This window comes from Planococcus citri, chromosome 5, assembly GCF_950023065.1.
Source record: "Planococcus citri chromosome 5, ihPlaCitr1.1, whole genome shotgun sequence".
NCBI classification, from domain to species: domain Eukaryota; kingdom Metazoa; phylum Arthropoda; class Insecta; order Hemiptera; family Pseudococcidae; genus Planococcus; species Planococcus citri.
Window position 1 is genome coordinate 23686587 of NC_088681.1, and position 25419 is coordinate 23712005.

The 25419-nt window shown below is 31.8% G+C and overlaps 1 long non-coding RNA gene and 3 other non-coding genes across 4 annotated transcripts in view; all 4 read left to right on the top strand.

The window, feature by feature from the left end:
* Positions 1 to 25419, top strand: part of LOC135847106 (uncharacterized) — a 135900-nt gene that overhangs the window by 68523 nt on the left and 41958 nt on the right. The window contains exon 2 of the long non-coding RNA XR_010559085.1: positions 4620 to 4669. This is a non-coding gene — a long non-coding RNA (uncharacterized LOC135847106). The remainder of the gene's footprint in view (positions 1 to 4619; positions 4670 to 25419) is intronic.
* Positions 23168 to 23286, top strand: LOC135849570 (5S ribosomal RNA). Its single transcript, XR_010559584.1, has one exon. It is a non-coding gene; the product is annotated as a 5S ribosomal RNA (ribosomal RNA).
* On the top strand, positions 23956 to 24074 carry LOC135849574 (5S ribosomal RNA). Its single transcript, XR_010559588.1, has one exon. It is a non-coding gene; the product is annotated as a 5S ribosomal RNA (ribosomal RNA).
* On the top strand, positions 24787 to 24905 carry LOC135849552 (5S ribosomal RNA). Its single transcript, XR_010559568.1, has one exon. It is a non-coding gene; the product is annotated as a 5S ribosomal RNA (ribosomal RNA).

The following is a 25419-nucleotide window of genomic DNA, read 5'->3' on the forward strand; positions in this document are numbered from 1 at the left end:
TGGTACATAGTTTTGTTGTTGTTTTCGTTGCTTCAGCTATTCCTGTGAGCACGTGCTATGTGTTGTGGTTGAAATTTTATTTTCACTCGATGATCATTCGTTTTTCATAATAACGAGAGATTTTCGATGTTGAATCGAAAAATTTTGACATGTTTGTAAATAACACGAGTCGAAAAACTACACTTTTTAAAACTTTTTGCTTCCGAAGTTGATTTTTCAATTTTTGGCGAATTTCCAAATTTTCTAGAATGATTCAGAATAGGAAGGAAGGGTAAATATTTTCGTAATTGTGTGATAATCGAGTGAAAATGCGTGGAATTTGAACATTTGAAATTGATGATGGTTCTCACATGGAAAAGAGCTCCGTGTGTATTTTCGAGATTTTTCATATGTTTTTGAAATCGAATTTCGCCGAATGTTGCAATTTTATTGAATCAAGAAAATGGAGAGAACACTGGAAACCTTTTTTTTGAGGGGGGGGGGGGTAAAAATCTCTCCGGGAAAGAAATGAATTTTTTGACAATTTTGGAAAAATAAGTATTGCATTTTTTTGACAATTTTGAAAAAAAAATATATTTTTGGTAATGTTGGCAAAAAGCAGGATTTTTACATGGCAAATGACTCGTTGACAATTTTGACAAAAAATTGAACTTTTTGAACATTTTAGCAAATAATTGACTTTTTTTAATATTCTGTAAAAAGATTAAATTTTTTGACAATTTTGGAGAAAAATTGATTTTTTTTGTTAATTTTAGTTAAAAATCATATTTTTGAAAATGTTGGCAAAAAGCAATATTTTTGCATGGAAATTCCATAAAAATAGAACTTATTTGACAATTTTGACAAAAAATTAAACTTTGACAATTCTGGAAAAAAGTTGAATTTTTTGACAATTTATTCTGGAGAAAAATTAAATTTTCTGGCAATTCTGGAGAAAAATTGAATTGTTTGACAATTTTGGAGGAAAATTGAATTTTTTGTCAATTTTGGTAAAAACTCACACTTACTTACTTTTGAAAATGTAATTTTTAGGAAATTTGATGAAATTTCATCAGTTTTTGATTATTTTTTTTTTTTTGATTTTTCTAATGTCTTGGATCGTTTTTGAAATGATTGATGCTTTGAAAAGCGTTTTTATGTGGTTTTAAAAATATTTTTATAATGATTGATGCATTCAAATTTTTCTAAAATTTCATCATTTTTTGTGGTTCGAATTTTTTAAAATGAAATTAGAAAATTTTTGGGGAATGAACTCATACTTATGGTTATTTTTTCATTACACTTTATTATTCTTCCTCGAACTTGAATGTTGTTATTTTACCTCTTGAAATAAAATAGCATAGATACATATCAAAATCTATGGTCGAATTAGGAGTATTTCGGTGTAGAAAAGTAAAAGTACGCGTACGAGTAGGTAATAGGTGTCTTGTATGGCAGCAGCGTTTGAATTTGATTTTATCGAAAATGAGAACTATTCGTGAAAGCGAACAGAACAAACGATTCGTTATCGTTAACTCGTCCATTCGTTGGCAATCAATAACATAGAATCATTACTTACCACGCTTTGTACATTGAGTTAGCTCATATGAACGATGGTGTAGCATTTTCATCTCATCATCCATGTTTATTGATTATTGGTGTATTATTTTAATGATCTTCTTGCATACATTTTGGCCACCATCATGGCTCCATAGTATGCCTTGATTGATAAAAATATTGGTGCAAACTACTCGTAGGTACCCCAAACATCTTTACTCATACATTAAACTCATAGAGTGTATCTAATCTACGTAGGTACTTACTCAGGCATCGGGCTATTCTGTATTTTGTATTCTGCGTGCCTTGTCTTCTTCTGCATCTGCATTAGCGCCAGCAACAACGTTGAACAAGTTTTTTAAACAGAGTTTATTGCCTTATAACTGTGCCTTTTGTTTTTTTTCTTTGTTTTTGTTGTTTTTTCCTCTTCTTTTTCTTTTTACTAGTTTCCTTATTTTTTATTCGTATCGCTTCGCTCGATCGTATTACCTTTACCTACGTAATAATACCCAATACCCGCATATAACGGTTCTACCGTCGTTAATAACCTTGCTCACTTCCCCACTTGTTCGGAAATACCTACGATATTTAAATAACTCACGATTCGTCGTCGTCTTTTTTTTTCTACTCCTCTTCTTCTTATATGTACTATTACTACTAGTTGTCTTCTTTTTCTCCAAAGACGAAATATTTTTTAGTCGAGAACTACATTTTTTTCGTCAAGATTATCTAAATGCGTTCCGAACGAGTTGATCTGGTGTATTTCATGTACGACCAACGAACGTTCCAGTACTATTCTGCATTATTGCTGTATGATGGCCATTCGGTCATTTTGCATTCGCGAGTTGAAGATAGTTCCACGCTTGAAATGGGCAAGCGAAGTATTCATCGTAGGAAAGGTTCACCGAACACGTGTAGTAGCAGAAATTATCCAATTTATTAACACTACTAGAGCAATGTGGGCTTATTTGATTTTCTTTATGGCTACGAATAGGTGTTTACTGTTTAGATTGCTTGTACTGGATGAATTTACAAAATTGATTTGAAAGTAAAATGAAATTTACAAATTTTTGCAACACTATTTTCATTGTCTGTACTTAGTTATTAACTCCCCCTCCCCCCAAAAAAAGTCGAATAAATCAGAAGACTGTCTAATTTTTTAGGCAAAAATGCAGCATTTTCAAAAAACTGTTGAGAAAGTAAACATTTTTTTTAAAATAAAAAAACTTTATTAGTAGAGTTGGGATTTTTAAGCCAAAAAAATTGTGTTTTATGAGCATGAAATGAGGCTTTGAAGTCCAAAATATGACAGAAATATGCTCAAAAAATTATGTGCATATGCTATAGGTATCAAAATGCTGAGTCTTGAAAGAAGAATAAGAAAATGACAAAACTGCAAACCAAACTGTATTTTTATTTGATTAAAATTAATTAATTTCATCAAAAAAGGCCATTGAAAAACAATCTAGAATAATTTTTTTTTTAAATTCCAATTTTTTTCATGTAAAAAGTGCATTTTACTGACAAAAAGTTGGTTTTCAATGTATGTCAATTTATGTTATTGGGGTAAAATTAGGTAAGAATATGCTCATACAAATTAGGCTCATTTTACTCATAATTGTATGATTCGCAAAGATACACATTGTTATTGAAATGCCTTCAAAAAGTTTTCAGAAAAAAATATCTAAAAACATGAAAATCCCAGCCCAGCTTATCAGAAATATTTCACAACTTTGAGAACTTTCTGGAATGATTTTTTAAAAAGTTCAAAAAATGATTTTTTTTCAAAATGTAGAAATTTCCACATTTTTAACAACTTTTTGAAAAATTGTTCCATTTTTGAAAATTTTTTGAAAAATTCCTTCATTTTGAAAAACGCTTTGAAAAAGTCAACTCATTTTTAAAATGTATAAAGAAAGCCTCGTTTTTGAAGCTCATCAGAGTAATTCCTAATTTTTGGGAACCTTTTGGCCTCAATTTTTGAAATTTTTTTTTAGAAAAATCAACTCATTTACTATGACATTTTTTGGAAATGTGCGCCATTTTTGAGAATTTGGCAGGTAAACTTCTTCATTTTCAAGATTTTTTATTTGAAAGCTTATTAAAAAAATAACCCAATTTTGTAGAACTTTTTTTACCGCAATTTCAGTTTTTTAAAAAAATGTACCTACTTTATTTTTGGAAATTTTGGCGGTATACCTCCTTTTCTTCGAAATTTGTGCAAAAAATTTCCGCATTTCGAAAGATTTGGTTGGAAAACTGTCATTTTTTAGAAAAATATGTATTTTAAAAAAGTTGGTCCAATTTTGAGATCTAAAAAAAAAGCTTCATTTTAAAAGCATATCAGAAAAATTGATCAATTTTTGAGAACCTTTCAGACTTTGACAGGTTTGCTGATTCATTTAAACATTTTTTTTATGAAAATCGTCTCATTTTGAAAACTATTTGCATGTTAAAAAGTTGCCTCATTTTCAAACTCAACTTTTAAAAACCTTTTGTAGTCTCAAATTTTGAAAATTTTTGGAAAATTTACCTCATTTGTGAAATTGTTTTCAAAATATGCCTCACTTGTGAGAATTTAACAAATAAACTTCATTTTCAGTAATTTCTTAAAAAATGGATTCATTTTAGAATTTTTTTTGGCAAAATTGAGACTTATTTGAAAAATTTCATGATTTGAAATTTTGTTTGAAATGTTGAGTAAATTTTTGGAAAGTGGTCCCTTTTTATAACATTTTTATCAGAAAATATCCTATTTTTTTTTAAAACTTGTCTTATTTTTGAAAATTTTTTGAAAATCGTTCTACTATTGAAGATCAAAATTACGTTTGTTCTGGTCAAATTGTATGATTTGTTCTTTTCTTGATGATTTTTTTACCTTTTGGTTACCTACGTGTAATCGATTTTGTACTTGGTGAATTTTTTGGTGAATCTGTCACCAAGAACAAGAAATCACCAGACAGTCAAATACTTATGAATTTTCTACGAGTTCATTTAATGTGATTTTTTCATTCTTTTATGGTTAAATTAAATAATTTCTAATTTTGCAGTTCATTAACGGTTGTTTTTTTTGCATGTTACAGAATTTCCACTCCGGATTCCAAAACAACTTCGAATATTTCATCATTGAAAGGTAATTATTTTAAAGACAAATTTTCAACTTATACTGCTGATGTGCTGCACTAAACTTGGCAAATATAAGTCATCTCGTCTGTCTCCCCCCCCCCCGCGCCTCCGTTCTTTAGACACTTACGAGTCAAATTACGCGAATTTGAATGGAAAAAATGGTATAGAATGGATTGAGAATGTACTCGATCAAGTGAGTTAGATGGCGTATAGTCGAATCATTCAACTGAGAGGAACGAAACAGAGATAAGCATAAACTTGGTCTTAGGCATAGGTATTAAAAATTTTGGTCAAGATTTTTATCGCAAAGGTCGTTAAGTTTTAGAAAAATATATCGAATATAGATTAATAATAACGGTTTATTAAACGGTTTACGTCTATATATCTCTGCTTCAAGTGTACGACTATAAAAAAACCAACGCTAAAATGAACCTTGTGTTGTGCATTCAGCTGTGCAGGGCTGTAGTGACCGCGCGTAGATGAACAGGGCATTGCCCTGGCTGACTTTGGCGTTTACCCGACAACCCGACAGTGAGAAATACGTGAATTTAACTTCCTACCGGAGAATTTCAATGTCTGCGATTTATTTTTTTTTTATTGTGCCGCGTTTTTTTGGCTACAAGGAGGGAGAAGGGAGGATGAATGATTACGGTTCGCGTATTCTGTGTATGTATAGTGTTGGTTTGCGATGAATCGCTTTCGTAGAATTTTAGTCTGAATGACGATGATGAACTTTCTTGGTTAGATTTATGTTTTCATGTCGACAATTTTAATAATTTTAGCTGAATGTTGATTCAGTTGAATTTTTTCTAGAGTTTGATTTAGTTTAATACGAACTTAATGTTTGATTAATTTTTTTTTACGTAATTTTTTTTTTACATTTTTTCATACTGGGCGTGTATAATTGCCAGGATTTTTACTCCCAGTTTCGAGGGCTTAATTTAGATTTGGTTTGACAGGTTGATTTCTTTCATGAATCTAAGAATGTTTTGCATCTGTTTGATGTTGTCAGGAATTCTAAAATTTTTTAACGGTTTGATTGAACAATGAATTCAATTTTTGGTCAAATCATTTTCCTGAATGCTGTTGTCTGACAGAGTTTTTTGATCGGATTTCATCAAGTGTTTTTCTATTTTCAGAAAGTTGGCTAAATTGATATGAAAATGGTAGAAAATTAGTAGTACGAGTAAAATGATAAAATATCACTGATTCTTTGAAAAATTACAAAAAAGATTTCTCGTTTGGTGGTGAAATCGGATCTTAACATGAGGGCGAAATTTACTTCAAAATGATTGAAAATTGAAGAAAATTTGATAAAATTTTTTCAAATATTACCAATTGTTGAAATCAACGTTAAAAATTGGTAAAATTGATACAAAATGGATAAAAATGAAAAACAATGGTGACATTTTGAAAAATATTTCGAAAATGTTTCAGAATATCAAAAAATTGTTTGGAATTATCAGAAACTTGGGTAAAAAATTAGCTCTAAATTGAAGACTGAAAAGTAAATTAAATATCGTCGAAATTATGTGAAATATTTCAAAAATTTTCTAAATTTTGCAAAAAGTGAGAAAAATTGAAAAAGTTTGTGAAATATTAGATACGTATACAAAAGTCAAATTTGTAGTGGTCAAAATTTGCCAAGTCAGACGGTCAAATCGGCACAAAATTTTCAGTAATTTTAAGGAATTCTTGCATCAGCTTACCAAGTTTGATGTACTGTAAGGTGTTAGAAGGGATCTCAGTGTATCATTCAGTTTTCATTTACTTTTATGTCAATTTTACAGGTTTTTTGACGATTTTAAGCTATTTTATTTATATTTTGCGATATTTCACAGAACTCTTATGATATTTGGCAATTTTCTTGATTTTTTCAACATCATCGTTATCAGTGAATCAATAATCTGCAATTATTTTGGTAATTTTAATTTTTACAGTATTTTCTGCCATTTTTAATTCGTTTTGTTGACTTCCTGTTGATTTTGGAGAATTTTGCCCATGTTTTATAGGTAGGTATGTTTCGCCATCGACTCTGATGTGCAAATTTGGATGTTATTTTCAATGTTTTATTTTTTTTTTTTGTAGGATAAAAATTTGGACAATTTTATAATTTTTGGGAATTCTTTGATCATTTTTTCCGATTTTGATTTCATTTTATTAGAATTATTTTGAAATTTTCAATCTTATTTGCATGTGTCAATTTTAGAGATTTTCTAATTTTTGAAAATTATGAGATTTGTGTGATTTTTCTGCTGTATTTTGATGTGAATTTTTTCAACTTCTCGTAAATTCTAAGCAATTTTGAGAATTTTATTAGCTGATTCTTTCGCTTTTTGAACAATAATAATTATACTAATTTTCAGCTTTTTCGATCCATCATTTTTTCATAGTTAATTTTCAGTAATTTCACTGTGGACTTGACTATATTTTTTCCTAAATCTTTCATAATATGAATACTTGTTTTATTGATTATTTTTTCTTTTTCAACAATATTTTAGTATCGTTTTCCGATTTTTTGAAATGTTAATCGTTCTTCTTATTTGATATTTCTTGCGTTATTTCATGGATTTTTCGAGATTATTCTTGTCATTTTCATCATTTTTTGGTAAATTTCATAAAATTTTTATATCGTTTTCAGTCATTTTTACACATTAGGTACTTGTCCAATTTTTTTTATATTTTGAACAATATTTTCATAATTTTTTTCATAAATTTCTGGTGATTTTATTTGAGACAGTTCGTTAAATTCATATTCATTTATTATTATATTTTTTTTTACAATTTTTAACCATTTTTACATTAATTTCTCCATTTTCCCCCTGATTTCTCAGATTTATTCAAGTTATGTGTCGATCAATTTTCAGGATGTTTTTTCGAGGTTTTACTCTTTTTTTGATTATTTAATCAATTAAAACATCGAATTTCTACGTATGCAAAATAATTGCAAATAAGAGCCATTTTAGGGCAGAAAAATGTGAAAATCGTATTTTTGAGGTCACACCATTTTGGAGGTTGATATGCTTCGCGTCGAGGAATTTTAAATAAAATTATCTTTCATCAGTACAGAGAAAGACTGCAGAAAAACTAGAAAAAATGGACTCTACTATAGCCTTTTTTCTAGTTTTTGCGAACTCGCCTCAAATCGTGTACAAATAATCGTAAAATCTGCGTATACGTAATTTTCTGCAGAATTTCTTATATAGGTATAGGACAGGTAAACAAACGCAGCAGCATTCTGCATCTATTCAACAATTCTCGCAAACATTTTGCATTTAAAGTGGGAAAAAAGCCCCTTTGTAAAATATTACAATGATCCTTCGCGTTAAAAAAATCTGCCAATTTGAATCTCGTTATTGCCTTTTGACCAACAAAAAAACAATCCACGCTGTACAAACCTGCACATCCTGTCGTTTTCATTCACCGGACAGTTCTTTTTTTACCACATCATACTGAGCCGCCTTGAAAAAAAAGAAGAAGAAAGAATGAAAAAAAAAAACGACGAAACAAAACAAAAAACTGAAAGGACCCAGTTCATCGTCGTAAATCCATCGAAATGAAAATTTGGACAAGAAAACCGCGTTCGTTTTCAACATGTCACGGTCATGGTCATCGAGATAAAAAACCACCCTATTTACACCAATATTTGCTTCATTATTATCTCGGGCTATTTTACAATAGAGCAAAATACAATTTGATTTTGGCGACTGGGACAAAAAAAATAGTCCGAGGAATTCGCGATGTGGGTATTGTTCTGGTGTCGTAAAAAAATCCAAAGTGAAGGAGAGATGAAGAAGAAGATGAAGAAGAAAAAAACGTAACGAGATCACAACAAAACAAAAAGCGAAGCAAAAATAGAAATAAATCTTGGTTAAATGGATGCTGATAAAAAAAAAGTCGAGCCATTGCATCAACGTTTAGATTACACTTTCTCTGTTCGGTTGTGTTCTGTTCTCTGTTGTGCGTTCTGTTCGCAAAAAGGGAAAGTGACTATTATATTATGACATAGTAGGTACCGTACAGGAGGTATAAAGTGTACGCGAACATACGAAGATTGTACCAAACTGTACGTATGTATGGGCAGATATGCTATATAGATGTAGCTAAGCTGCTATGTAGCTTGTGCTGAGAAAGAGAGATGAGAGAAAACGAATGGACGAGAGGAAGAAAAAGAAGACAGTAAAAGTGTAAATATATAAGGCGTAAGATAGAGGGGAAAAAAATGTGGAAAAAAATGTACCCAAGGTATACGTACGTACGTACGAATAACTCGTCACGAGTTTTTATAAGCGTATGTACTCGTCGTATGTACGATATCAAGACGTACGTATCAACTTAATGTACGGAGAAATACCATAGGTTGTGTACTATAAGTAGGGTAAGTGCAGGTTTATAAACTCTCCGGTGAGATGGGAGATATGGCTAGCAGGCTGCATATCGCTCGCGCGACTATCTCGAGATGAGAATGAGAGAGTAGCAAGTGGCGAGTAGCAAGTTATTCGTTCACGTGCTACCCTTGAATATGTTCACGAAGGTCATGTGTAAGACATTGACAAATATCTAACGGGACTTTTAGTCGTTAGGTCATCTAGTTTTAAAGAGGTATTTCTCTTACGTGGTGTTGTTATTGTTGTTGTTGTTGTTGCTGCTGCTGGAGCGTATATACCGCAGAGTGAGAGAGAGAGTATAATAGAGGGCACACACACACACAGACGCACGCAAGCACGCATGTACAAAAAAATTAACTATTTGGTATTTATACGTGTGTTGGTTGAGAGGGGCATCTCACCGTATAGTCCTGGTCGCGTCGGATATAACCAGCCTCTCGGCGAGTTACACCAAGCCAAGCCACAAGCAAATAAAAGGAAATTGAAAACAAACAAAACATTAAAATACTAAAGAATGGGGAAAAAACAAAAAAATCCACAAAAGCCGAAATAATAGGAAACGTTATTCGAGCTTTTGTTACGGTCAAGCACAATATGTAACGAGAACCGAGTTACATAGCTTTACACTCTGCGGCTCTTCCAGTCTTCTCTCAACAGAATGGTACCTCTATTTGTGTAAATAATGTAGCAATTGTTTGTAGTCACTTTGTGTTTTTGTCTTTTCCCAACCGAACCCGAACTGTACCTTTTGCCTTCACCCTTCGACGCAGACCACACGCTCACTAGGTGACGGCTTCCATTCTATCTATATTATTTATCCCCATTTTGGTATATAGGTATTATGCATTTTCGAGTAATGTGTGGTGTGTACGTTTACGTTTTTACCAGAATTGGTTGGTAGTTGTTGTTGTTGTTGCCGCAGAGAAAGAAAAACGAAGACAAGACAGAGATGGACAGACACGACCAACGTGCCTGAATATCGGTGAGGTGGTCACTCTACCTCTTCTTGCCAGATCATTACTCAGAAGTAACCGTAAAATCGTCCATTCTTCTCAAGTGTTGTGTAGGTCGGTCTACCATATGTCGACTTTTTTCGCGGCTATCGTGCGTGGATAGTTGGATACCTTGGAGTGGCAGTTTCATTGATACCTGGAAATTTGTTTGAGAAAATTACGATCTTCTCGTGGTTTGTACTGTAGCTGGAGATGGTATTTAGTTGTCGTTAATGTGATGGTGTTTCAAGAGAAGAAGAACGAAGAGGTTGGTTGAAAAAATGACTGATTCTAGTTGTGACTGTAGTTTTTGAGATTGCTACTGATTTTTTTTTCGAGGATGTTTGCTACAGGAGATGAAAATTGAGCATTTGATGCTGGAATTTTTGAAAAATTAGCTTTTTAGGGGAAAATGTAAAGGGGCTTTACTACAGTTCCGCCGTTTTTTTTCAATGGAATTTCAGGGTATCTAACGGTCATAAAAGTCATAAAAAGTCATGAAGTTTGCTCGAAACACACTTGAAAATTTTTTAAAAGCCCATAAAATGAAAAATTTGTTGGAAAAATCAGAAAAATAAAAAAACTAAAATACCTACTTGCATATAAATTTTTAAAAAATTTCCTCGCAGTTTCAAGTTACTCAACTTTTTTGGAGGGGGGAGGGGGAGCTGGTATTTTCATGTGGTAAAAATGTGAAAAAGTAGGTCATGAAAAGTCATAATTTTTTGTCTGGGAGTTTTATTAGATTCCCTGAATTTTTAAATTCAGAATTAAATTCAGGGTATCTAACAGTTGGTAAAAGTAGTGAAAGTAGTGAAAACGGTAGTGAAAAAATGAAAAACTTCAAATCATTAAAAAAGAAAATTATCTTTGATGAAATTGAAAAATACTTTGTGATAGGTGTACAAATTTTCACCAAATTTCAATTGTTTTGAAAGTTTTTCTGTGAAAAATGTGATTTTGTTCATTTTTTATCGTGTGTGGTGGGGGGGGGGGGGGTCGAGTGGAGAAATTTCTGAAAATTTGGCTGAAAAAAGATAGTGAAAAAAGTAGTGATTTTTTTAACAAAAAAAAAAATCCGTTAGATACCATGTTGATGTATTTTTTAGTATTTTCAATTTTTCTTATTTTTTTTTCTATGTAAATACCTAGTTCTCTTATGGAAAAATTTCAACTCGATAATTTTTTGAATGGAATGAATTTTGACTCTCCTCTCCCCCTTGAAACGTATGAAAAGATTTTTTCCTTAAAGTTCTCCTTTCTTCTATTTTTTTTTTTTTTTTTTTTTTTTTTTTTTACATCAAAATTCAACTTTTCCATTTATTTTTCTGGTTTTTCCTGATTGTGAGTTTTTATTTTTTCCCACATTATTCTAGGGTTTCTGTAAAAACATAAATATCGACTAGAATGAATTTTCGCCCTCTTCATCCCTTCAGTTGCGTCATTTTTGAAAAATCCTTGCTGAATGGCTTGATTTTGTGTCAAAATTGCAAAAGATCACTTTTTTCAAACAAAGTTTTCCATTCGTTTCCTCCCATTTAAAATTTTTCTTGACAACTTTTTTTTTAGAATTTTGTTGAAAATTTTGATCTTGAAAAATATTGTCTAGAATAAATGTTGCCCCCTCCACCCTTGAAAATTGAAGCGTTTTATGAATTTTCAGATGAAATTTTTGTTTTTGCTGAAATTATTTTCGAAAACGCGTATTCTCTTGCAAAATTGTGAAAAAGTCGATTTTAAAATTCAAACTACTTATAAAATTTTCCATTTCTTTTCATTCTATTTCAAAGTTTGGATTTTTTAAATTATTTTTTCTAGTTAAAAATTTTAAACTTGAATCAATTCCTCCCCCATATCCGCCCCTCCCTCCCTCCCTCCCTTCCTCCCTCCATCCATCCAATTAAATTATTTCAAATCTTTTCTCGTTTAAAATCCTACTTTTTTTCACTGTTGCCAAAAATCATTTATTTAAATCAATCGTTGAAATTTTTTATTTGTTCTCTCCTCATTCAAAGCTTTTCAAATGTTAACATTTTAAAAAATTTTAAAATTGGTATAAAAGTGGTAATTTTTCTAAATTTTCAAAAAAAGTGTCTTGCTTGGGGGGAGGGGGGGTGAAGAAATTTTTTTGTAAAAATAAGTGATTCTGGAATCTGGAATGATTTCCAAAAAACAGATTCACTTTTTGACTCTACTTCTGGCGGATTCCTGAGTGAATTTCTAGCCTTATAGCTCCCAAAGTTGATTTCAGCGTTGTTAGGGTCAGGCTTCTGCAGAAATTTCAGCCGCAGAGAAGTCATCTTTTGCTGGATGCTTCAGATCAGTTTGAGAATCATAATTATAGAAGGTGAATTTGGGAGGTCGACTTTAGCGCATGGACTAATTTTTGCATCCTTATTCTTCTTCACGAGTCAAGACTTACATTTTTGTGAAGCATTAAAATTAGATTAGCTGCTCGAAATTTGGTTTTGAGATCAGGCTGGATTAATCTAAATTGGTTGGAAAAAATTAAACTTCTTTTGTTATTCTCCCCTAATCCTTATTTTCAGATGGTTTCAAAAATTTGTAAAAAATTGAAAAATCAATCTCAGCTGCTTGAAATTTGGTTGTCGAGTGTTGATGACTTGTTCTTTCTGTATAAACCAAACCTTTGCTCTTTCGGAAATGACGTGTGATAAAAGTTCACCAGTTAAAACTGTGAGATGACTTGGAAAATAAAAACTAAAAATTCAAAATCCACGTACAGCATGACTGCTAAATCGTGTTGGCAAAGTTGAAAATTTCCTCTAAAAATTTATATATTTGAAAAAAAAAATAATGAACAGGACAAATTTTGTTTTTATTTACAGAAACCTTGTTTTGAAAATTTTCCCCATTTTCGTTCAAATTCAGATTTTTATCGCACGAGTTTGAAATTATTTTTAATGAAAAATATGTTTGTTTTTTTTTTTTAAATTTTGAAGTGAAAGAAATTGGTAGAGATTTGAAGAATCTTCGTAAGTAAATTTACTCAATTTTTCACCAAAACTCAAAATCTTAAAAATTTACATTTATTTTTTTTGGCTTTTTTTGAATTTTTGAAATATGATATTTTTTAAATTTCATTTTAAAAAACGTAAGTGAACCGTACAGAGCGAAGCTGGAGCAGAATTTTTCGAAAATTAAAATTCAGGAAGTTGAAACAACATTGCTTTTTACAAAAAGCAAATTTTTTTACCTCAGACATTAAAAATTTTAATCGCCCTCCCTCTCCCTTCTAATTTTTTTCTTTGCCCTTAATTGCCGTACATAGGATACTAAACTTCATGATTATCAAAGTTTTGGTTCAAATTCAAAAGTTCGGATATGAAGGATCTTTGTAGCTGAAAATCGAATTACATTTATTTTCTGTATCCTAATCTGGTCAGAATGTAAGGAGAAAGAAAATTATCTGCGATGGAATGCTGAAACTGAAATTCAGAAATTCATCACCAGGGTGATGAGAATGTTAGAAAAATTATAATTACTTACTTACGAGTACAGTCGAAGAAATCGAAACCGTATGAAATCTCTAAATGTGAAATACAGCAAGTAGCATCGCTACTTCTTCTGTAAAATAAATTTTTTAAAAAAGTCTTCTCTAGCGATTTGTTCAATTCCAAATCGTTATCTTAGCATACTGTATAGTATTAGAATATCGATCGATATTACAACCTGTATACGAGTTTGTGTCAATAAAGCATTTTGCCACAAATTCCTAATACACACGAGTTATTTTTTCGATCGTTTACGAGTATTTTCACTTTTAATTTCATTAGAGACTATTTCGAAACTTGACAACCTAAATAAGAGCAGGTATGAGTCATAAAAAACCCAACGTGTCGTTTTTTTATGGTACCTAACTATTTATCGAGATGAGAGAAATTTTATTTTTTTTCCACGTTGATTTGCGCGATTTCTTCGAAGGGGTTTATTGAGTTCGTTAAAATTGTGAAATTAGCCTCGATATGGGAATTTTTTCTCAACTTTGATGTGATACGGATACCTACCTTATAGATAATTACTCGTATGTGTGGAAAAATTTCAAGTTGAAAGCAATAAATTGTTTTTTAAGGAGCAGGTTTTTGTCGCATTGAACGTTCAGCACCTAATTTAAAGGAAACTAGTGCAGATATTTTTGACTAATTTTTTTAAACATTTTCTCGAGTGAGGAGGAGAGGGTGGATTAATGTTTCAACTATTCGGTTAACAAACTCAAACTCCACCCCCCCCCCCCAACACAAAAATCATAAAATTTTGCAATTTTTACTTACATGTACCTACCTATACTTGGGGAACCCATGCCAAAAAATCCAAAAAAAGTCACGAATCATTCGAAAAAGTGTAGATGTCAATTAAGGGTGCAAGTATTTTTTTTTTTGGCTCTTAAGAACAATTTGCACTTTGACTGAGGCTGTAATGTTGTATTTTGTTATTTTGATGGAAAAATTTGCCTGGTCATTTTCACCTGTCGTAGGCTATTGTATTTTTTTCGTCTTTATTTTCAATGGTATAAAACTATAAATTTATCAAAGTGATTTTTAGGATTCTCATTTCCTGTAAAAACAAATTCAGCCATCATTGTTTCTTAAATACGATTCCTAGCTTTTGAAAAGATTTCTAGGTGCACAACTGGTTATCATATACGATTGCAACTATTGCATTTTTCCATCATTCTGTGTCGTATCGAGGAGTACTGGGTACAATAAACAAAAAACAAAACCAAAAAAAAAAAGAAGGGCAAATTCTATACATGTAACCAGTTTCCGCTGATTATACGTATTTATAGTGTGCCTATGTATACTTTATGTACTTGTATAGTACCTATCCTATACGTGTTGTATATCTGCGCGAATATATAGATGCTTATACAATGTAAATATAGATGCTATTTTACCGTTATAAACACCTCCTTGGTAATAACTGCAGTAGGTTTCCACTTAGAGCCATTATTCTGCTGGAAGAACGCGCTGTGGATGTAGGTATAGTGAATCTCGAGTACGATTTTTACGAGCAGATTTATATAAGCACGAGCAAGTTCGTCGTATATGTAGAAGACGAAGAAGAAGAGGAGGAGGAGGAGGAGGACACGAAGAGGTGAGGTCAATCTTCAAAGTTCATTTGATGAGGAATCTTTGCTTGCTCTTTATTTAGGCTCAGCGTGGCTGGTTTGGATCGAGGTGGGAAGTGTATGAATGACGTTGTTTGAAATGGTAAAAATCGAGTGCACAACCGACATAATATTGTGGTGACTCTCAACAAAAAAAAAAATAACTGTACCTGTAGTGTAGAGGTTTTTGATGTTTGCCTGAAACGTTTCAAAAACAAACATCCTAGGAAAAAACTTATCACACTTTGGAGATTGCTTCACTTCAGGTTTCATTTTGAAATAATTTTAGCAAAAGTTGAAGAGATCAATTTCATTTAGTGGTTTGTGACGAAATATGTAGATTCATTTTTTTTAAAAAAGGAAAAAATTGACTTTTTGAGAGAACCAAGGGTCCTATGAGGGCCTGAGCTCTCTAATCCCTTGCTGAAACACCACACAATTGAAATTTTTTGAAATATTTAATCAAGCATTCGATCATCACTCAAATTAAGTGCTCGTATATTAATCAAAAAACACTCACGTTTCGTTATGTAGAATTAAAATACATAAATTCCATTAGCAATTTGCAAACGTTACCACCTACCAACCTGCTGCCTGGATACGTAATTATTCTTACAATTGGCGCTATGAAAAGAGTCGATTTCGCACGCCTCATTCGTATATTAATCACGAGCAGATGAACAATCGCTGGATCAGGGCAAAAGAGGAGCAAACAAGTGGCTAAAAATAAAAATCAATCAATTTGAAAATATATAATGCGTCCGGTAACAATGGATTACATGCAAGTATAGTTTATCTCGGAGGGGGAAAAATGGAAAATAAAAGCTGAAATGGTATTATCGCGTGAAAAATGAGAATACGAGTAATTTTCTGAACAGGAAGTACCTCTATCTACACGGTGGATGACAGGCAATTAGGGAGTAAAGTTTATATCACTTATTTCAAACAAACCTGATGTTGGTCCGCTGCTGGCTGCTGTGTATTCATTCAGAATTCGATTACACCTATTCATGTATTTCAACCTGTGTTCGATGTTGAATGGAAATCCACATTCGAGAATAGACCGAAGATTAAAATCGAACGAGATTATTAATACGAGGTATTGTGAAGAAAAAAAAACTGCAGTTTGTTTGGTGCAGCTAATATAATGATGGGTTGGAGGGGAGGAAACGGACTGCGATGTATGGTGGAAGTTTTTAAGGGGACGAAATCATAATATGATGAAAATATTTATCATTTTTGTTTCGAAGTCATCGAGGTAGAGGAGATCGTTTTTTTGGGGAGATGATGATTTTTTTGAAATATTACTTTTTTCTTGCCCAGGGTAAAAGTACGTGGACATAATTTCAAATTTTTTATCTTCAGAAAAAAATTTAACTTGATTACTTTTTTCACCAGGTTGGTTACTTTTGGTTACTTTGAATAAAATTATTTATTCAGAGCCTTGACGAAGTGATGTGTTTCAGTGTCGGAGGGGGGGGGGGGGACTGAAATATTCACAACTTTTTTCGCCAGGTTTTTTTTAACTGTTTACCCCAGCCCCCCATCCAGTTAGGAAGGATCAGTTGGGAACAAAAATATTGGATAATTTTAGATCTTCAAAAACGATGGTTTTATATAGATATGTATTTGACAAAAAATTTGAATTGTTCTATTGAAAGGTTGGGACTGAAATCAAAAATCAAAAATTCTCAATTTTTTCGTGTTTTTTTTTTTTGTTTTGCTTTTTAACGTATGAAAACCAAATTGAACAGCTTTAGAAAATTCACAATTTGTTAGGTACAAAAAAAATCATTTTTAGTGTAAGAATTTTCAACGCCAAAGAGACCCTGGGAGGGGGGGATTTCAGTCAATTTTTCTACACTCTTCAACTTTGGTCGGAGAAGCTAAAAGGACAATGATCTGATCCGAGCGAAGCGAGGCCGAAAACTTTTGAAAATTTATAATTCAAGAAGTAAAAATCCATAGTTTTTCGTAATTCCCTGATTCTCCTTGCTCACACAATTGCTTCTCAACTTTTTCCAACTCATCCAATTTTTTCCAAAAATTCGCAACTTTTTAACCTACATTTTGGGGGGAGTGTTTCCCTCTCGTTCGGAACGCTCAAGATTTAATTTTTTGATCGTTTTATCGATTTTTTCTCATGTTGTAAAGGGTCATTTCATGTCAAATCGGCGGATTTTTGCACGATGAGTTTCTGCATTTGTTTAAAACGGCGGAAAATTTTTTTCAATATGTTTCACTTATGAAATTATTGCACGAAAAATGGTGTTTGTCGTCAATTCGTTGACAAATTGGTGGGGAGGGGGATTTTTTCACACGTTCGTCTACACATTGGTAAAATACATAGGGTAAATGTGCCTAAGTTTGCGCACCTAATTTTCAAACAGCCACTACTTTTTATGAAAAGGAGCTAGAATATTGAAATTTGTACAGAAGGTTCTTCAAACATTTGGCTATGATTTGCGCCAGAAATAAAATTTTTAATCGATTTAGTTTTTGATATTTTGACCAAAAACTAAAAAAAGTCAAATGCGCAAACTTAGGAATATGCCTTCCTAAGATTGCGCATTCACCTTCCCAAGATTGTGCACCAGTGAAAAACATAGAAATTCGTCAATATTGTTTAATTTATGATGAAAGCAAACCAAATGTCTCACATGAACGTGGATTTGAAACTTCTGAGTGAACCGCACTGGAAATGCGCTCATATCTGGAATTTCCAGCATTACACCCATTTCTCCCTAGCTTTTGACAAGGAGTAAACTCGATATACGTATATAAGGTGTCATTTCATTCAAATGAATTGAATTCTTAATGAAAATTTCAAAAAGTATCATTATTAGTCTAGAAAAGTAGCAAAAAATAAAAATCGCAATCTTAGGCACAGGGGTGTTTTTTTAAAAAATTGAAAAATTGAAACCTAATTAAAGCAGAAAACACTTGAAATATGTGCTTGTTATAATCCCCAGACAATGACGAATCTAAAAATAGCTTATTTAGATTTCTACTGACATTTCCATAAAAATTGTCGCGTGCCACTTTTATTGGAAAAATTATAAAAAATTTTGAAAAAAAAGTTTTTTGCTCGTCAGTTGGCAACACTTGGTGCTACCATCACCAAAAATCTTTAGGTATGGTCATTTTGATTTTTCTTTCAAGTAAAGGCGGTATCAAATGTTGTAACTCTTACTGGTTATGAGAAATCGTCACTGCGCAATCTTAGGAAGCGCGCAAACTTAGGCACATTTACCCTATCTTAAAAATGCAAAAATTTTCATTTTTTAGGTTTCCGACGTTGTTTTTGAAATAAGTGCCAAACGTAATTTTTTTTCCTCGAAAACGAAAATAAATGTCCGGCCAATTTTTCGATAAGTTATTCTACATAAGAAGGACTAAAACTGAGAATTTCTTCGGAATTTTAACTCGTGAACATCGTGGTTGTATTCAAATTATAAGTTTTTAAATCGATTTTTTTTACGTTTTTGAAAGTGGCAACACTGATTTCGACATCATTCGTCGATTACCCACTCAAAGTACTACAATTTGGAAAAAAAAGTTCAAAATTACATTCCACGTACAACGGGACTAATTCGCAACTGAAAATTTCCATTTTCGGCCATTTTTGAGAACTTTGAACCCCACAGCTCAGCTAAAAAAAAAATCGAAAAAATGTCCGGTTTGCGTCATTCGTCATCGTTTGATGATCAATACACATGATCTGATTTTGAAAAAAATCCAAGACCCATTGTGCGAAAATTGGCCGATTTGGCATGGAATGACCCAAAAGTTTCTACCCTCCTCCCCCCACCCCTGTCAATTTTTTCTTACAATTTAAGTGCATGAATATTGATGAAAATATTTGCAAAACTGAGAATTTTTTATTACTTCTGGTTACTTTTTTGGTAAAAAAAAGGTTACTTTAGATGTTTTTTTTTTTTTTTTTGAAAAATAATTTTAGAATACCTGAACTTTCCTCTATCTTTTTTCATCTTGGTTTTGAAACGTATTTTCTTAAATTGCCTTCTTCAACAGAACGGGCATACAATCTGGAGCGGTACATTTTTTCATTTTTTTCTGCTCTTTACCCCCTCCCTTCTCAAACACCCCGTTACAAAATAATAGTCTGATATTCGAAAAAAAAATTCAAAAAATGTTTTAATTTCCAGCCTAATACGAGTCCAGTGATTATCCCATCCCTCTAGATAATTACCCCCTACACATTCGAACCTTTTTCGAAAACGAAATCATTCCAAGCACATTGCACCATTCGTAACTAACTGCAGCTCGGCTACAACAACAAAAATAACAAGTTTGACCAAGGAAGAAAGGAAAAAAAAACGGTAAAAAAGTAAAATCGAATTTTTTTCCCTTATTTAACGATCGGTAATTTCACACTTTCGTTTCTAAAAAAAAAACGAAAAAAGAAAAAAAAAGGAAAGTATTTCGTGGTGTATTAGAATGAGAGAGAAAAAAAAACACACTCACTACAGTAGGCGAACATTAAAAATCGGATGAGCACCGAGCGGACTATTTCTTACGTGGTTTACCCTTGAACTTGTTTTAGAAGGTCGCGGTGTTGGATTTTTTTTTTATATTTACCATAATATATGTAGGTAGAGAGGTACCAGATACACGTACCGCACCTATAGGTCTATAGCGTGTGCTGTGTATAGTATTCTAGAATGAAGAACAACAAGAAGGAGAAAAAAAGGTGATACTGGAAGATAATATGCGAGAAAAAGACGGAGAGAGAGGCAAAAAACAGAAAAACATTTAACGGTATCTGTGAGTAGTTTGTTGCTGGGTCATCGTGTTGTATTGGGGTAGAAGACCGTCCTCTCAAAGGTAATCCACACAACCACCGCGCGCAGAATGCAGCAATGAAAAAGGATTCGCCTTCTCCTTTAATAACCAGGAAGTAAATTAACGTTGTCTTTTCCTCGATCTTTTTTTTTTTCTATCTTTTTTCGTTTTCTTTCATTCTTCATTCCTTTTATTCTTATTAAAAGTATTTTTTTTTCAAGCAGTTGTTACGGTGCAGGGGTGGTGTTGGCCGCGCGTATTATTTATTCCTGCTTTCGATAAACCTTCTCTGGAAGAAGATGAAAAAAAAAGGTAGGCGTTAGATAGACATGTTTAAGGTTCGTAAACGACGAGATACGATCCTTTTGAGTACCTAAACACGATGGAGTGCGGTGTGGAGGAGTACGGTCAATTCAAATTGTAAATTAATCGAAATGCTAGATAGGTGTATAGGGTGATGAATAAATCACAATCGTTTTTAGTTCTCGACTGATCTAGCTGGAATTTGATGGTCGAATGTTGTTCACTTTTGTTAGATATTACCTATTGTGATCTTGTAGAATGCATCATTTAGGTAAATGAATAGGTGTTATAAAAGTTTTAAAAATACTTGGCGGATATTTCATTAATTGAAGATTTAAAAAAAAAATATGTTACCTTAAATATGTATATTTCAATCATGTTGGGGTATAATGATTGTGCAACGGAAGGCAATGACGTTGATTCTGAAAACATATACACATCCTCGACCCCCCCCACGCCGCCGCCCACTTCTTATATTCTGTGTGCTCAGGGTAATGTAAGTAATGTAAAGTAATGTATTTTTTCTCAAATTCATTTCAGTTTTTAGCGAAAATTGTGTTTAAAATAGTTAAAAACCACTATATTTTTCAAACAAAATTCCACAAAATTTTGTTTTCGCCCTCGCTTTGCTCGGGCAATATTTTGATTTTCATTCATATTTCTGAATTCCGAAAAACTCATAAAAATCACGTCATGTTTAATCATTTTTCATCTAAGTAGGTATATCTTTCAATTTATTCAACTTCTTGATAAAAAATAAGTTGAATCAGGGACGAAACTATTTGGGGGGGGGGGTGGACCACTTTACCAAAGTTGTCAAATTATAAAAATTCGGCAAATTTGCCGAAATGTGCCGACTGTGCTGAGTCGATAAATTTTGAAAAATTTTAGTCTTAATAAAGAGGTTTAATTACCGACTTTTATGGAACTTGAATAGCACATTTTAAAAAATTTTCGCTCTCGCTTCGCTCGGGCTAAATACAGTTGCTCTTTTTCTGAATCTCTAGGTCTATTGATTTTTCTTTTTCAAAATCAAGCATTCAAGCTTTATAAAAATCCATCATTCCAACTCAAAAAAATGTTTAAATCCAAAAATAAACTCACATGAAAAAAAAATGTTTTTTTTACTGCTCGAAATACGAACATTTTGAGAGCTTATGCCCTTATTTCGTTCGGGCTTTTTTGCTTTTCTTTTTTGGAACTAAAATTTCTAAAAAAAATCGTTCAAATTCTGAAATTTTTAAACCAAAAAAATCAACCTCTTGCCATAAAAAACTGTTCTTTCATTTTTTATCAAAACAGAAATTTTTTTTATCATTTTTTTTTTGTTTCAAAATGACTACACTATGAATTTATACCCGAATTACAACATATAAATTCAACTTATTAGAATTCCTTCATTATTTTAGCGTTTGAAATTTTAAGTTTTTGCTGCCAAGTGGCAAATTAGTGTTTGAAAACTCCTGAACGAAATGGAATTCATCTTTTTTAAAATTGTTTTTGAACCTCAAGATATGAAAGCTGAAACTGAAAACGAACTGAAATGAACGAGTTTTTCCATCGTCTGGTTAAGCCAGTAAGCTAAAAAATGACTTGTCAATTCCAACGGTTTCAAAAAGATTTTTTTTTTGGTTTTTTTTTGGGGGGGGGGGGTTAAACTGAATAAGAATGTTTATGGTAATGCAAAAAGTAATGTAAAAGTAATGCATTTCTTCGAAGAAAATTTGTTAGACACCCTGGTGGTGTTGACATTCGAAAGATGTACTTAGAAAATGTAAAAATGGTTTGGAAAAGCAGAAAAAGGTCAGAGAAAATCAATTCACTTCAAGATTGTAAAAATTGTTTTTTTTATATTTTTGTTTTTGAGATTCGGTATCTCTATTTTAAGCTTGTTTTGGATTTTAGTTTCAATCGTTGCTTTTAAGACCTTATGTTATTGTGTTTGGTTTTCGATATTGTTTTCACTGTTTCCGGATTTTGATTCTATTTTTGGAGGTTTTTGCTTTTGGTTTTGAATTTATTTCATTTTTCAATTTTGTTTTTGTTTTTATAATTTATTGTTTTCATTTCGAGCTTGTGTGGATGATACTATTTTTTGTTTTTGAGATGTTTTGTTTTTTATCGTTTTTACTTTCTTTTTAGACTTTTTTTTGATTTTCAATTTCTGTTTTTGTTTTTGGTTTTCGAATTTAATTTTTTTGGAAATTTTTGTTTTTGGCTTTCACATTAATTTTCGAACTTTTTTTGGGTTTCAATTTGTTTTTGGTTTTTTGTTTTTATTTCTACAATTCAGATTTTTTTATGATTGTTTTCGTTTTTAGAATTCTTTTAGTTTTTTTTCATTTTTATTTTTGTTTTTATTTCGACGATGATTTTTGGTTTTCGTTTTTGAAGTATTTTCGATTTTCATTTTTCAGTCTCTGTTTTTCGTTTTTGTTATGATTTTTAGTCAACTTTTTCTTTGTCACGACTACATCTTCGTTTTTTTCGATTATTCGATTTTTGGTTTTCGATTTCATTTTTGAAGGTTTTTTTGTTTTAGTTTTCAATTCGTTGTTAATGTTTTTTTTCCATGTTTGATTTTATAATTTTGTATTTTTATTTCGAGGATATTTTTTGGTTTTTCATTTTGAGGCGAGTGCTTCGATTTTTAATAATGTTTGCTGATTTTTTTTTACCATTTTTGGTTTCCGTTTTCGTTTTCAAAACAGAATTTATATTGAGAATGTTTTGTTTCTGTTTTTTCACGTTCGATGTAGTTTTTAGAATTTTTTAAATGACAAATTCAGTTCACATGAACATGACCCTCAGTCTTCATAAACTCGAACTGAGTCAATATTTGAAGCAGTTAAGTAAACTTATAACGTCGAAAAACAGCTCCTTCTTTCGCCAACGTTCATACCATGCTGAATACACCGGTTCTCGTCCGATCACCGAAGTTAAGCAGCATCGGGCCAGGTTAGTACTTGGATGGGTGACCGCCTGGGAAAACCTGGTAACGTTGGCTCAACTTTTTTTCACCGATGAATAATTTTTTTTGAATTTTTTACACCAGTAATTTACTTTTTTTGTTAGTATTTTCTCTTTTTACGTGACTGTAATTATTTTTAGAGCTAAATAATTCGAATACATTGAAAAACTGAAGAAATAGTTAACGAAATATAATATCGTCAGTATTGTATTATGAAGTTAAGTATATGATTGTAATTTTTTTAAAAATCTGTCTTACAGGCTTTGCGTTTTTGGCTTTCTATGTTTTTTCGATTCAGTATTTTCATGTTGATCGATTTCGTTTTTGAAAATTTTCATTTTCATTCACCTATTCCGAAGGTGCGATGAAGATATAAATTTCTTTGGCTTATTTGGTTTTGGCTTTTGAGATATTTCAAGTTTTTATCCAATTCTCAGTTTCCACTTTCGTTAATTCGTTATGAAAACTGTTTTTTCTCTTGTGGATTTCGTTCTTGGAGATTTTCATCTTTGGGGTTCGATTTTGGTTTTGGATTGGTTGTTTAATTCATCATAATTTTTTTTTCGTTTTTTCGAATTCTTTTTTTTATCGGGCGGGGGAGAGGTTTCGTTTACCATGAATTAATATGTCCCTTAATTTGAAAGAAAAAAAATAGAATCAATGTCACTGGGTAACTTGTAATGTTAAAAAATGGCGTTTATAGTCGCCAACGTTCATACCATGCTGAATACACCGGTTCTCGTCCGATCACCGAAGTTAAGCAGCATCGGGCCAGGTTAGTACTTGGATGGGTGACCGCCTGGGAAAACCTGGTAACGTTGGCTCAACTTTTTTTCACTGATGAATAATTTTTTTTGAATTTTTTTGCCTCAAAGTTACTTTTTTTATTCTCACATTTTCATTTTATGCAACTGTAATTCAGTTTTAGAGCTAAAAAATTATAATTGAATATTTTTCTAAAATCCTCCTTATGCGAGACTTCGCGTTTTTGGATGGTTTTTGGTGGGGTTTTTAGAGATTTTGTTTTCCACTTTCAAGTTGATTTTTTGTTTTTTTTCTTTCTGTTTTTGGTTTTCAATTCTTTTTAATTTTTTGTTTTCGTTTTTTCAATTCGGGTTTTTCATGATTGATTCTGTTTTTAGATTTTTTTCATTTTTGTTTTTCCGTGCTGGATTTAATTCCTAGGATAATTTATGTTGTTTTCAATTCGAGGTTTTGAGTTTTTTTTGGGGGGGGGGGGGGTTCGGTGTGAGGTGTTTTAATTAATTTTCAGTTTTTGTTTTCGTTTTTGTTTCTTTGTTCTTATTTTAGAAGTCAGATTCCGTTCTAAAGACTTTACATTTTTGTTTTTTGATTTCGTTTTTTTCTGAGATTTTCATTTTTCGTTTTCGATTGGTGGAGGGTTTTGGTTTTGGTTTTCATAATTTTTTTATTCTTGTTTTTTCGCTTCAGTTTCTTCGTGACCAATTTCGCTTTATTAGAAAGCGTTTAAAGCAGTTAAGTGAATTTATAACGTCGAAAAATAGCCAATCTTTCGCCAACGTTCATACCATGCTGAATACACCGGTTCTCGTCCGATCACCGAAGTTAAGCAGCATCGGGCCAGGTTAGTATTTGGATGGGTGACCGCCTGGGAAAACCTGGTAACGTTGGCTCAACTTTTTTTCACTGATGAATAATTTTTTTTGAATTTTTTACACCATTAATTTACTTTTTCTGTTAGCATTTTCTCTTTTTACGTAAGTGTAATTATTTTTAGAGCTAAATAATTCGAATACATTAGAAAAACTGAAGAAATAGTTGACGAAATATCGTCATTATTGTATGAAGTTATGCTAAAATATGAAAATACAGTTGAATTTCGTTGAGAAATAATGAAAATGAAGTTATAATTCTTGAAATATCTTGAAATTTGCGTAATAGACGATTGAAATTTTATAAAACTGACATAAAGTTGAAAAATTGACATCGAAATCACCAAAAAAGGCAAAGTGCAGCTGAAATCGTAATGTTTGATAGAATACTGCAAAATGTGAACAAAGTGGCTTGAAATTATCAGAAAATCAGTGAAATTGACATGAAAGTAGGTGAATAAAATACTATGCAATTTTGGAAAATAATGTTAAAATCGCTGACAAGACGTAAAAATTGAAAAAAAAAAAAAAAAAA